Source organism: Chlorocebus sabaeus, chromosome 5, assembly GCF_047675955.1.
Source record: "Chlorocebus sabaeus isolate Y175 chromosome 5, mChlSab1.0.hap1, whole genome shotgun sequence".
NCBI classification, from domain to species: domain Eukaryota; kingdom Metazoa; phylum Chordata; class Mammalia; order Primates; family Cercopithecidae; genus Chlorocebus; species Chlorocebus sabaeus.
The window spans coordinates 47,098,479-47,112,072 of NC_132908.1; the positions used below are offsets into that span (position 1 = coordinate 47,098,479).

The 13,594-nt window shown below is 50.9% G+C and overlaps 1 protein-coding gene across 4 annotated transcripts in view; it reads left to right on the forward strand.

The window, feature by feature from the left end:
• Positions 1–906: 906 nt before the first annotated feature.
• Positions 907–13,594, forward strand: part of ADCY7 (adenylate cyclase 7) — a 75,324-nt gene continuing 62,636 nt past the window's right edge. The window contains exons 1-2 of one of the 4 annotated variants that reach the window (XM_073015361.1): positions 907–1,297; positions 10,985–11,106. The gene's annotated coding sequence lies outside the window, so the exon portion shown is untranslated. The remainder of the gene's footprint in view (positions 1,298–10,984; positions 11,107–13,594) is intronic. The other 3 variants (XM_007992850.3, XM_038008504.2, XM_073015362.1) reach the window with 3 other exon arrangements.

The window sequence follows — 13,594 nt, forward strand, 5'->3', positions numbered from 1 at the left end:
GGCCTGATCAGCGCGGGAAGCCGAGTGGGCTTGCTGCTGCTGGGATGTAAGTCTCAGGTGGGACCTCCTTGTCGCCATCTGGAGTGGAAATCAGAGGCTCCACCTTCCAGCCTCGGCCATCTGATTTCTCAGCATGGTTTCAACGTGGGTGGCCTCGGGCTGGGTTCCAGGCCCACCGCGGGGGGCAACGCCCTCCCACACCAGAATCTCTCCCCTCTAGGGTGAGCTGGGGTACCAGGCTCCAGGATCCCACCATAGGTTCCCACTACATCAACGTTTCTCCTACCTGTTTGTCATAGATCCCCTGAGTGCTTGTTAAACTACAGACTCTCTGACCCTTTCTATGAAGACCTGCTGGGGCCTTGGGGGTCGGACCTGAGAAACGGGCATAACAGGTGCTTCTGTAACTCCTCTCAGTGAAGTGGGAACCCCTAGTTCCTGGGTGCCAGGGAGCTTTAGACCAGTGGGAAAGGGCGGGACTCATGGAGGTCTGCGAGTGAGAAATGCCCTCGTGGACTTGATTACTCCCGCCGACGGTCTCCTCTGCCCCTCCCAGGGTGACTCACAGGAGGCTTTCTTGCTCACCCTGTCTGAGTTTCTTGGAAACAGGGCAGATTTTTTTTTTTTTTTTTTTTTTTCTGCCAACACTGGGGCCCCACCCTGAGCTGCAGGGATCACAACGAGATTACAACACCTACTTTCTGATGACACCTACAGGGGTGGTTGCGGTCATCTCCCGCCTCTGAGCCCTGCCATAGGAGGTTAAGGCTTGAGTGAGACGCAAGGCGGGACCAAAGCTCCCCCGGCTTGGGAGGAGGGCACTGGCCCGCCGTCTGTGGATCCTTCCAGAAACACTGGCTCTCCTGGAGGGGAGGGGAGGCCTGGGGCAGAAACACTGAAAGAGTTTGTTAGAAAGTGTTTCCCTCTGGGGGTAGGGCGGGCCTGGCGCTCCCCAGCACGTGCGCGCGGTACCTGGAGAAGGTCCTGCTGGGACGCCTTTCCTTCCTGCCGCGCCCCGAGGTTGCCCGGCCGCTCCCTCCCGCGTCAGCGCATTTCCCACGGTTCTGGGGGAGCTGGGGCGGGGCGGGGGCAGCTGCGCCTGCAGGGTGGACGCGGCCTATGGGGCGCCCCCCGGTCCCCCGCCCTGGCTCCCGCCCCCCCGCCCCGGGCCTGGGACACGCGGCCAGCGGGGGGCGCCTGCGGCCGCTCCTCCTTCCCCGCCCGCGGTGAGTGCCGGGCCAGCCCGCGGCCACTGGGGCGGTCACTCGGGCGGCGGTGGAGCGGGAGCGCGCGGCAGGTGAGCGCGGGGCGCGGAGGAGCGCGGCGGGCGGGCCGGGGATGCGCCCGGGGTCGGGGGATGCCCGTGGCCGGTGCCCCGCGCCGCGCGGTCCCCACACAGACGGGCGGGTGGCCCCTCTCCCGGCCCGCCCTTCCCCGGCCTCGCGGGCGCCCGGCGGTGGCGGCTCCTGCCCGGGTGGGTCGGGAATGCTCCGAGACCCTCCCTCGGGCCACGACCTCCTCTCTTAGGCACGGCCGGCAGGGACACTTCCCAGACGCTGCCCCTGCCGGAGCCCGCTTTCCGATGACAAGACTGAGACCCGAGGGAGGCCGCCCGGCCCCAGACCCCTGCGGTGGAGCCCGGCTGGCTTAGGGCGCAGAGCAGGGATGGCTCCGGGCGGCGGGGCCTGTTGGAAGCAAACACTGCACAGGGTAGCAGCCTCTGTGGGCGCAGGACCGGGCTGTGGGTCTGCAGCGCTCCCGCCAGAGCCAGTAGAGAGCAGGACCCCTCCGTGGCCAAAGAGGACCAGGGTCCATGGGAGAGTGAGCCAGGCCCGGCCCTCGCCTCGGATCCCAACCTGGGAACCCAACGCCTTGCACATGAGGAAGTGACAATGGGAGCCGACCCCTGTTGGGAGAGAGAGGCTGGAGCCTCTTCATGGATTGGAGTGGTTCCCTCTCCAATGTCTCAGGTCCCCTCCTCAAAGGCCAGGAACTCCTTTCTGAGTCCCAGCGCTGAAGCTGGAAATGATCGCGTGGGCGCCGTGAACAGAAGTAGAGCCCTTAAAATGAGGAACAGGATACCCTGTGTGGTCGGCTGAAGCCCCCTCGGGCCGGTCCAGAGTGATGCTCCAGAGATTGATTGATTGAATGAATGAATGAGTGAATGACCAACAGGACTGTAGTGGACTCTGGGTGAGGCCACAGCTGTGGGGACTCAGGCAGAGGCTTTGGGCCCTGAGAGGAGGGGGTTCTGGGGTTCAGTGAATGCCTTCAAACATGGGCAGGTGCCCTTGTAGAAGGGAGTTTGTGGGCTGTGGAGCTGGGGGCAGGCTGTGGGGAGGGGTCAGACTCCAGGTTTATGCGGGGACCCCACGGAAGTGGCTGACTGGGCCTGGGTAGAGGGGTGAGAACCCTCTTCCCACTATCTGGTGAGTTGAGTCCATATGCGGAGGCAGGATTTTTTTTTCTTGAAACCGGGCCTTGTTCTGTCCTCCAGGCTGAAGTGCAATGGCACAATCATGGCTCAGTGCAGCCTCCACCTCCCAGGCTCAGGTGATTCTCCCACCTCAGCCTCCCTAGTAGCAGCTGGGATTACAGGTGTGCGCCACCATGCCCGGCTAATTTATTGATTTTTTTTTTTTTTTTTGGTAGACACATGGTCTCACTATGTTGTCCAGGCTAGTCTTGAACTCCTGAGCTCAAGTGATCCTCCTGCCTCAGTCTCCCAAAGTGCTGAGATTACAGGTGTGAACCACCATACCCATCCTTCCTTTCTTTCTTTTCTTTTCTTTTCTTTGACTCCTGATTTTATGATTGAGTTTCTTCTCCATCTGAAGCTGTCTTCCGTGGCTGGGAGCCTGGCCTCACAGGACCAGGTCTTCTAAAGCTGCCTCCCTGCTGCTCGGTATTTGGGATCACCAGGTGCTGGGTCCTCTTCCTTCAGCGGCCACACAGGTCCTGAGTGCCCCTGGGCTTAAAAGAATGGGTACTTTTGGGCTTTTTACAGAGGGGAGCAGGGAGAGGTGAGGCCTGCTGGGCCCTCCCAGGGAGCCTTCCAATTTCCAAGGCCCTTGCAAAGCCCCTGCGTGTCCCTTGTGTCTTTAATCATAAGTCAGCCAGGACCCAAACGACCAGCCCATTCGCAGGTGAGAGAGCTGAGGTCCTCACAGGTCTGGTAGCGAGGAGCTGGGCTGTTCTGATGTGGTCTTGGTGGAGCCTGTTTGCATCCACATCAGTGAGCCTGAGCCCCACCCCCAATGCAGAGTCAAGTGGGCCTGGTGAGTGCCCCACCGCGGGCAGCACACATTCCCTGCCCTTGCCCCGCCCACCTCTTCCTCTTCCCATTCCTACCCTGTACCTAGAGTTACCCTGGGGCTTTGCTCCTAACCCCTACCTCTTGGAGCCCCCTTCTTGATGGGCACAAAGGAATGTTGCTGATGGAGAGGGGCTTATGTCTCCTCCTTCCCATCCCTGGCTGAATCCAGTAAGGGGTGGCCTGTGTCTGGGCAGGAGGCAGAGAGGTGAGTTAGGTGTGGGCCCTGCCGTGGCCAGTAGGGGAGACGGAGTGGATGCACTTTGACCCCAAACACTCACACTGCAGGCAGGCCAGGCTGTGCTTTTGTGCATTGAAGGGTAAGGAGGGACCGTTACTTTTTACAGATACCCTGTACAAAAATTGAGGGTATCTTTGGGGGAGTTTGTGGACAGATCATTTTCTTATTTAGTCATGCTTTCTGTGTTTTCAAAATTGCCAGCAATAAGGAAGAAAAGCAAAACTTTATTCCCTTTGTGTTTGCTCTGGTAAATTTTCAAGAGCAGTTCTGCTGCTTCTGAATCTTAGAATTGGGTTTGCAGATGAGGTCTGGAGGCTGATGCCAATTTCTGAATTTGACAGGACAACACATGGTGAGGTTCCAGGATGTTGAGGTATTTCAGTACACATTAGCCTCATAGCCTAACAGAATGGCCTGGGACTCAGGTGGATGATGCCCTGTTGGTCGGTGGCAGAGCTTCTTGCTGGCATGTCACCTCTTCCGCTGTGTGTCTGCTGGGATCTGTGGCTCATGGTGGTTGGGAAGCTACCTGGGTCCTGCCTCCTCTTCCCAGATGTGCAGACTGTGTGTGGCCCCCTTGAGTGCTTTCTGCTCTCTGCATAAGAACCTGCACCATTCCCACCTCCCAGGCCTTGCCCTTTGCTGCGCCTTCTTCCTGTAACCCTTCCAGTATGGTCCTATTGTGTGTCTTAGCAAGTACTCAGGCTCTGGCCTGGCGCAGTGGCTCACGCCTGTAATCCTAGGTCTTTAGGAGGCTGAGGCAGGCAGATCGCTTGAAGTCAGGAATTTGAGACCAGCCTGATGGTTGGAATTTGAGGCCAACATGATGAAACCCTGTCTCTACTAAAAATACAAAAATTAGCTGGGCATGGTGGTGGGTGCCTGTAATCCCAGCTACTCGGGAGGCTGAGGCAGGAGAATCTCTTGAGCCTGGAAGGCGGAGGTTGCAGTGAACCACAATTGCGCTACTGTACTCCAGCTTGCTCTGGGTGACAGAGCAAGACTCTGTCTCAAACAACAACAACAACAACAACAACAACAAAACCGAAGTACTCAGGCCCTTCTTAGACAGTTGACCTCATGGGTTCCCCCTGAGCCCTGGTCTGTGGGTTAGGGATGTGGCCTGCGGGCAATTATGACTTCAGGCTCTGCCTTTTGGACCTGGACATTTGGGCCTGGACTATACTGTAAGGGGAAAACATGGCAGGCACTGCTGGCCCCAGCCCTCTGAGGCCCTCATTATCACCCAGTTTGCCAGGAGGTGAGGGGGCTCCTTTGCAGGTGAGCACATTCTTTCTCTGCAAATAGCTGCGTGGGGCCCTGCTGGGTGGGGGTGGTGGGCATCTGGCCAGGGCCATTGCCAGGCGTGGGGAGCAGGCAGCCTGAGGCCCAGCCCATGTGTGCACAGGAGAGTGCTCCTTCAGTTAATGACCACCTGCTGAGTGAGGCACCTTGAGCAGCCGTTTGCAGAGGGAGCCCCTGTTCAGTTAACAACAAAGGTCTTTCTTTGGAAACTCTTGGGCCTGGGAGACAAGAGCAGCACAAGCTCTAAAGAGAGTCCCCCCAGCTTGAGTCCCACCTCAATGTTTGGTAGCTGTGTGATTTTGGGCAAGTGCTTCAACCCCTCTGAGCCTTCAGTTTCTCACTTATAAAATGTGGACAGTAAGAGTACTTATCTCAAGGCCGGGCATGGTGGCTCAAGCCTGTAATCCCAGCACTTTGGGAGGCCAAGACGGGCGGATCACGAGGTCAGTAGATTGAGACCATCCTGGCTAACACCGTGAAACCCCGTCTCTACTAAAAAATACAAAAAAAAAACAAACTAGCAGGGCAAGGTGGCAGGTGCCTGTAGTCCCAGCTACTCCGGAGGCTGAGTCAGGAGAATGGCGTAAACCCAGGAGGCGGAGCTTCCAGTGAGCTGAGATCCGGCCACTGCACCCCAGCCTGGGCGACAGAGTGAGACTGCGTCTCAAAAAAAAAAAAAAAAAAAAAAAAAAAGAGTGCTTATCTCAAAGGCCAGGGATTTAACCTCCAGGTTAAAGGACACTGAAGAGAGGTGACAACAAAATGAATTGGCCGGGCGAGGTGGCTCACGCCTGTAATTCCAGCACATTGGGAGGCCGAGGCGGTGGATCACTTGAGCTCAGGAGTTCGTGACCAGCCCGGCCAACATGGTGAAACCCCATCTCTGCTAAAGATACAAAAAATTAGCCGGGCATGGTAGCTCGTACCTGTAGTCCCAGCTACTTGGGAGGCTGAGGCAGGAGAATCGCTTGAACCTGGGAGGCAGAGGTTGCAGTGAGCCAAGATCACTATACTGCACTCTAGTCTGGGGGGCAAAGCAAGACTCCATCTCAAAAAAAAAAAAACAAAAAACCATAAAACCTAAAATGTAGTATGTGGTCAGGTGCAGTGGCTCACACCTTTAATCCTAGCACTTTGGGAGGTTGAGGTAGGTGGATCACTTGAGGTCAGGAGTTTGAGACCAGCCTGGACAATGTGGTGAAACTCTGTCTCTATTTTTAAAAATAAACAATTTTAAAACAAGTAAAATTAAATTTTAAAAATGCACTATGTGAGCATACGGTGGGAAAAAAGGTATAAAGCGCATTATTGAGACGGTTGATAAAATTGGGTATGGGCTGTAAAGTATTATACCAACATTAAATGATCAGACAACTGTTTATCTGAGCCCTTGTTCTTAGGAAATTTGCAAGGCTAAAGGGGCACAGTGTAGGTAACCCACTCTCAAATATTAAAGAGAAACAAATGTATAGATATCTAATAGGAGGCGGCAAAACAGTTCAAATAGGCAAATCTGGATTAAAAAGTATAGAATTCTTTGTACTTATCACTTTTCTGAAAGTTTTTTGAAAGTATTTAAAGTACAGCTTTAAGAAATGCCTGTCTTGCTGGTGAGGTGGCTTACACCTGTAATCCCAGCACTTTGGGAGGCCAAGGTGGGAGGAACGCTTTAGGCCAGGAGTCTGAGACTAGCTTGAGCCATATAGCAAGATTCTGTTTCTTCTCAAAAAAAGAAACAAAAAATTACCAGGCCTGGTGGCACACGCCTGTGGTCCCAGGTACTCCAGAGGTTGAGGCAGGAGGATCACTTGAGCCCAGGAATTCGAGGCTGCAATGAGCTGTGATAACTCTACTGCACTCTAGTTTGGGTGATAGAGCGAGACCCTGATTTAAAAAAAGAAAAAGAAAAAGAAAAAAATGCCTGTCTTATGAGATTGTGGTATGATGAAATGACATTACTTCACGGTACTTAGAACAGCCTCTGGCACTCAGTGAGCATTAGCTGTTATTGTTGCTGTCGCTTTTTGTTATCTTTAGTATGGGGAACGTATGTACCATCTCCTGTTGCCATGATCCTGGGGGTCAGGCCTTGTTTCTCCACTTTACAGATAACACAGTTGAAGCCCAGAGAGGTGAAGTGGCTTGCTCAGGACCACACTGCAGAGTCCAGCGCCGTGAGAGGAGGACTGCAGAAGTGCTTAAAGTTTATTTTGAATTAATCATCAACATTTGAAAACCACAAGATTTTTACATAAAGCCCAGATTTCTAGTTTCTTTTGCCAACTTAGGCCTGTACCCCTGGCCATGTTGCTGCGTGGCAGCTACTGGTGGAAGCTCAGCAGGGTGGCGCCTCACCCAGGGCTCGGGCCTCCAGTGTGCCCCAGTCCCCACCTAGCTGGCCAGCCTTGCCTGTCATTGCCCCCACCTGGCCTCCGGGGGCTCTGAGTTCACTGTCCTGGGAAGTGATTGCAGGGTGCTGGGCCACAAAGCTTAGGTTCTCCCCTTCCCCGACCTGCTCCCCCACGCAGAGGGTATAGCATTGCACTGCCTTGACTCAGCCAGTATTTGAGCACCTGGTGTTTGTGGGCAATGGCCGGGGGCTTCAGGCGAGGAGGAAGAGGAGCTGAAGCTTTGGGGCTCCAGCCTGCTCTCCTGTCACAGTCCCAGGCCTCTGTCCATCCCTCCTGCAGCCTCAACCGTGTGCCTGGCCCTGAAGAAGGGGTGCAGGGTGGCTCGCTGACCACGCCTTGAGGAGGGTGCAGGAGGAGCCCCTGAGCTGCTGTTTTTGTCCTCGTTGGGTGTATGTAGGCAGGCAGTCCTTTCCCTGCGCCGAGCCTTGGTTCTTCCTCTGTGAGATGCGGCTAGACCACCTTCCTGGAGGGTGGGTGGAAGCGGGAGGAACAGGACATGTCAGTGTTGAGCAGGGCTGAGCTCTGCACACATGGCTGACAGGATGGTTTCATTCCACTGTGTGACTTCTAATGCCACTGGTCCCCCGCCAGCCTGGCTTCGGGGCTAGCAGGAATGGGTTGAATAAAGGCTGGCAATAGGCATGCCCCAGGGTGTGGGGTGGAGGCAGCCACTGGGCAGGCATTGTTTATGTGCCTGGGCAGGCATTGTTTATGTGCCTTCATAGCTGTGCCTTAAGGTCCTCATCTCACAGTGGAGGGGACAGGCTCAGTGAAGATGGCAGGAGCTCACCTTGGTGAGTTTGGTGTTCAACAGATGGGGAAACTGAGGCTCAGGGAGGTGATGTGACCCTCAGAGGTCCCCTGATCAAGCAATAGCAATGCTAGGACTAGAAGCCAGAGTTTCTGCAGCCTGGGCTCTGGGCTGCATTCCCAGGAGGAAGAAAAAGCTCATTTCTTATTTTTAAATAGTTTTCATTTTTTAAAGTACAGAAACAATTCACATTTAGGTAATGAAAAATCAGAAAATATAAGTCATAAGGTGGGGAAAAAACGTATTAATAGAATCTGAACTCGAAGTAACTCGTTAGCATATTGGTGTATATTCTTCCAGACTTTTTTTTCCCAACATATTACAAGAAAAAACGTTGAGCATTACAACTTCCCCTATTGTCCTCTAAGGGGAGTTCTGTCTGCCCCAGGCTTTGGGTGTGGAGTTGGGGGTCAGGGAGGTTGAAATGTTACAGACATCAGCAGCCCAGCCTTTGACACGGGAGGTGCCCTGGGTGATTTTCTGTCCCCGTTGCAGATATTTCGGTTGTTTCCAGCATTTTTGCAGTTAGAGAGCTGCACTAAACAGCCTGTAGCTAAGTCCTTGCATGTAGTGGGACTGTTTCTTTAGGGTAAATTAAAACGAGTCCATATCTTTTTCTTTCCTTTTCTTTTTTCCTTCCCAAGATGGAGTCTTGCTCTGTCGTCCAGGCTGGAGTACTGTGGCACAATCTCGGCTCACTGCAGCCTCCGCTTCCTGGGTTCAAGTGATTCTCCTGTCTCAGCCTTCTGAGTAGCTGGGAATTACAGATGTGTGCCACCGTGCCAGACTAATTTTTGTGTTTTTAGTAGAGACATAGTTTCACCATGTTGCCCAGGCTGGTCTCAAACTCCTGGCCTCAAGTGATCCACCCCTGCCTTGGCCTCCCAAAATGCTAGAATTATAGGTGTGAGCCACTGCGCCCAGCCAAAAATGGGTCCATTTCTTACCTTTGTGGTGCCCTCAGGCTGGACCCAGGTTTGTGGTGGGACCGCACCTGGGAGTGTGGAGGTCTCGGGCACTGAGCGCTTTCCACTGCCCACTCTTTTGTGGTCAGAGGATGAGACAGGGAGGGGCTCCTGGGGGAGGGCTTTGCCGGGAGTGTATTCTGACGCCACCGCCCAGGCTGGCACTGGAAGCCTTTAAGCTCCTGTGGTGAGGTGGGTTGAGGTGGGGGTGGAGGCGGTGGCGTCTGCTGCTACATGCTGGTGGGGCCTAGGGGGCCAGAGCCTGGAGCCTCCTTTGCTTCCAGCAGGAGGGGACCTCAGGAAGAGCTTGCATGTGTCTCTGTCTTTGTCCTTGTCTGTCTCTGCCTTTCTCTGTGTGTCTGTCTGTCTGTCTGTCTCTCTCTCTCTCTCTCTCTGTCTCTGTCTGTCTCTCTCCAGACAGGAGCAGGGTTGAGGCTGGGTCTGTGTTTCTGACCCTGAGACCTCAGGAGAGTTACCTTCCCTCTCAAGACCACACGATCCTCATCTGTAGGAAGGGGCTAAAAATGACCCCTTCACCGTGTGAGACACGGAGGAGATGGCAGATCCCACGGTGCTTTCAGTGACAAGGTTTTGACATTTCATTATGAACAAGCCAACAGACACAGCAGCAGACAGGGCAGCGCACCAGCACACCACCCCACGCACCCCTGCCTCTGCTTCCGCAGGCTTCAGCCCGTGGCCTCTGGGAGCTGCCTCTCCTCCCACACACAGCCCCCTCCAGCCACCCTGTCACTTCATCTGTGAGAATGGTAGTCTATGTCACTAAAAGATAAGATGCTTAAAAAACACACAATGACTAAAGAACTGTTAAAACCAATAAACTAACACAGTGAAGTTGTAAAGTCAACACACAAAAATCAGTCATGTTTCTGTATGTTAGCTAACTATCTGAAAAAGAAATCAAGAAGATAATCCCATTCACAATAGCCACACGAAAAAATACTCGGGAATAAATTCAACCAAGAAGGTGAAAGAGCTGTACGCTGAAGTCTACAAAACAATGAACCAAGAAATGGAACAAGATACAAATAGATGGGATGTTATCCATGTTCATGGATTGGAAAAATTAATATCGTGCAAATGTCCATACTACCTGAAGCTGTTGAATGCAGCCTCTGTCAACATTCCAGTGACTTCTCACAGAAAAAGAAAAAACAGGGAACACACCTTTAGTTTACACCAAAAGCTATGTCTCCCTGTCCCCCGCCCCCACCCCCTGCCAAAACAAAAGAAAAAACAATTCTAAAATTCAGGTGAAACCACAAAAGACCCCAAATAGCTAAAGTGATCTTGAGCAAGAAAATCAAAGCTGAAGGCATCACACTACCTAATTTCAAAATATATTACAGAGCTACAGTAATTAAAACAGCATTGTGCTGGCATAAAAATAGACATATTGGGCTAGGCATGGTGGCTTATGCCTGTAATCCTAGCATTTTGGGAGGCTGAGGTGGGAGGATTGCTTGAGGCCAGACGTTTGCAGCTAGCCTGGGCAACATAGCAAGACCTTGTCTCTACCAAAAAAAAAAAATTAAAAATTTGCCAAGTGTGGTGGCAGGAGCCTGTAGTCCCAGCTACTTGGGAGGCTAAGGTGGGAGGTTTCTGTGAGCCTGGGAGCTTGAGGCTGCAGTGAGCTATGATTGTGCCAGTGTATACCAGCCTAGGTGACAGAGTGAGCCAATTAAAATATATATATGTATATATAATTATTTTTTATACAGATAAGGCCATCCAAAGTGCTGGGATTACAGGCATGAGCTACCATGCCTGGCCCGTAAGATCTTGTTTCTGGGGGAAAAAAAAAAAAAAAAAAAAGAGAGACATATCAACTAATGGAACAGGGTAGAGAGCTCAGAAATGAACCCATGAATACATTTACAGCCCAATAATTTGTTTGTTTGTTTGTTTTTTGTTCAGATAGTGTCTCACTCTGAAACCCAGCCTGGAGTACAGTGGTGCGATCTTGGCTCGCTGCAAACTCTGCTTCCCATGCTCAAGCCACGCCCCTACTTCAGCCTCCTGAGTCACTGGGACCACAGGTACGTGCCACCTTTGGCTAATTTTTGTATTTTTTGTAGAGATGGGATTTCAACATGCTGCTCAGGCTGGTCTTGAAATGCTGAACTCAAGGGCTCTGCCTACCTTGGCCTCCCAAAGTGCTGGGATTACAGGCATGAGCCACCATGCCTGTCCACTCCACTGATTTTTTTGACAAACGTGCCAAGGACACACCATGGGAAAAGGATAGCCTCTTCAATAAACGGTGTTAGGAGGACTGGGTATTCACATGCAGGAGGATGAAATTAGATCCTTACATGCAAAAACCAACTCAGAATGGACTGAAGACTTAAACATAAGACCTGAAACTATAGAACTACTAGAAGAAAATATCGTGAAAAAGCTATGTGATACTGCTCTGGGAAATTATTATTATTGACCCCCAAATCTCATGCAACAAAAGCAACAATAGACAAATAGGATGATGTCAAACTTAAAAGCTTCTGCACGGCAAAGAAAACAGTTAACAGAAGAGACAACCTGTAGACTGGGAGAAAATATTTGCAAGCCAAACATCTGATGAGAAGTTAATATCCAAAATAGATAAGGAACTCAATAACAGCAACAACAACAACAAACCCAATTAAAAAATGGGCAAAGGATGTGAATAGACATTTTTCAAAAGAACCCATACAAATTACCAACAAGTATACGAAAAAATGTTCAACATTACTAATCATTAGGGAAATGCATATTAAAACCACGGTGAGGTATCACCTCACACCTGTTAGAATGGCTATTATTGAAAAGATACGAGAAGCCAGGTGTGGTGGCTCACGCCTGTAATTCCAGCACTTTGGGAGGCTAAGGCAGGAGGATTGCTTGAGCCTGGGAGTTTGAGACCAGCCTGGGCAACACAGGGAGAACCCATCTGTACAAAAAATAAAAACAAGCCAGGTGTGGCAGTGTGCACCTGTTAGTTCCAGCTAGTCAGGAGGCTGAGGTGGGAGGATCACTTGAGCCCAGAATTCAGAGACTTCAGTGAGCTATGATCACACCACTGCACTCCAGCTGGGCAAGACCCTCTCTCAAAAAAAAAAAAAAAAAAAAAAGAGAGAGAGAGACAGGTGTTGGAGAAAATGTGGAGAAAAGGAAACCCTTGAGCACTGTTGGTGGGAATACAAATTAGCACAGCCATTATGGAAAATAGTAGGGCCCTCCCTTCCTTCCACTCGTGGGTACATATCCAAAGAATTTCAAAGTAGCATGTCAAAGAGATATCTGCACTCCCATAATTATTGCAGCATTATTCATAATAGCCAAGATCTAGAAACAAGTGTCCCTTAATGGACACTTTTAGCCTTAAAAAAGAAGGAACAACATGGGTGAACCTAATGGACATTGCGCTAAGTAAATAAGCCAGGCACAGAAGGACAAATACTGCACGATCTCACTTATGCGTGGAATCTAGGAAATCTAGGCTGTGTGCGGTGGCTCACGCTTGTCATCTCAGTGCTTTGGGAGGCTGAGGTGAGAAAACTGCTTGAGGCCAGTTGTTCAAAACAAGCATGGGCAACATAGCACCCCACCTCTACAAAACAAACCAAATCCAAAAGACCACCACCAACAAAAAAATCCAATTGAACTCAGAAGCAGCAAGTGGAAGGGTGGTTACCAGAGGCTGTGTGTAGGCAGCGGGGGCAGGGATGGGGTGGGGAGAGGGATGTAGATAGGGAGAGGCAGTCAAAGGATACAAAGTTTCAGTTAGGAGGGATAAGTTTCTTGAGACCTATTGCACAGCATGGTGACTACAGTTAATGTATATTTCAAAATTACTAAGAGGGTCATTTCAAATGTCCTCACCACAAACAGTGCTAAATACTTGAGGTGATATGTTAATTAACTTCATTTCATCATTCTACATTGTATATATGTAATGTCACTTTGTATCCCATAAATATATACAATTATAACTGATCAATTGACAATAAAATTTAAAAAAAATCATATTTTACCACATATATTGCTAAGCATTAGCAAACACATATTGCTAAACATTAGCAATAATTCTTTAAGATCATAATTACCAATTCGGTGTTCAAACTTCCAATTGTTTTGTAAATGTCCAATATATGTATGTATTTATATTTTATATATTAGATTTATCTTTTTTTTTTTTTTTTTGAGACAGGGTGTCTGTTGCCCAGGTTAGAGTGCAGTGATGAGTCTCGGTCCACTGCAACCTCCGCCTCCTAGGCTCAGGTGATCCTCCCACCTCAGCCTCCCGAATAGCTGGGACCACAGGCATGAACCACCATACCAGGCTAATTTTTTTGTATTTTTTGTAGAGACAGGATTTCACCACATTGCCCAGACTGGTCTCGAACTTCTGGACTCAAGTGATATGCTTGCCTCGGCCTCCCAATGTGCTGGGATTACGGGCGTGAGCCACCGTGCCAGGCCTATGTATTAATATTAGCTTTTTAAAATCAGGGTCCAGAGCCAGGCATGGTGGCAGGCACCTTGTAA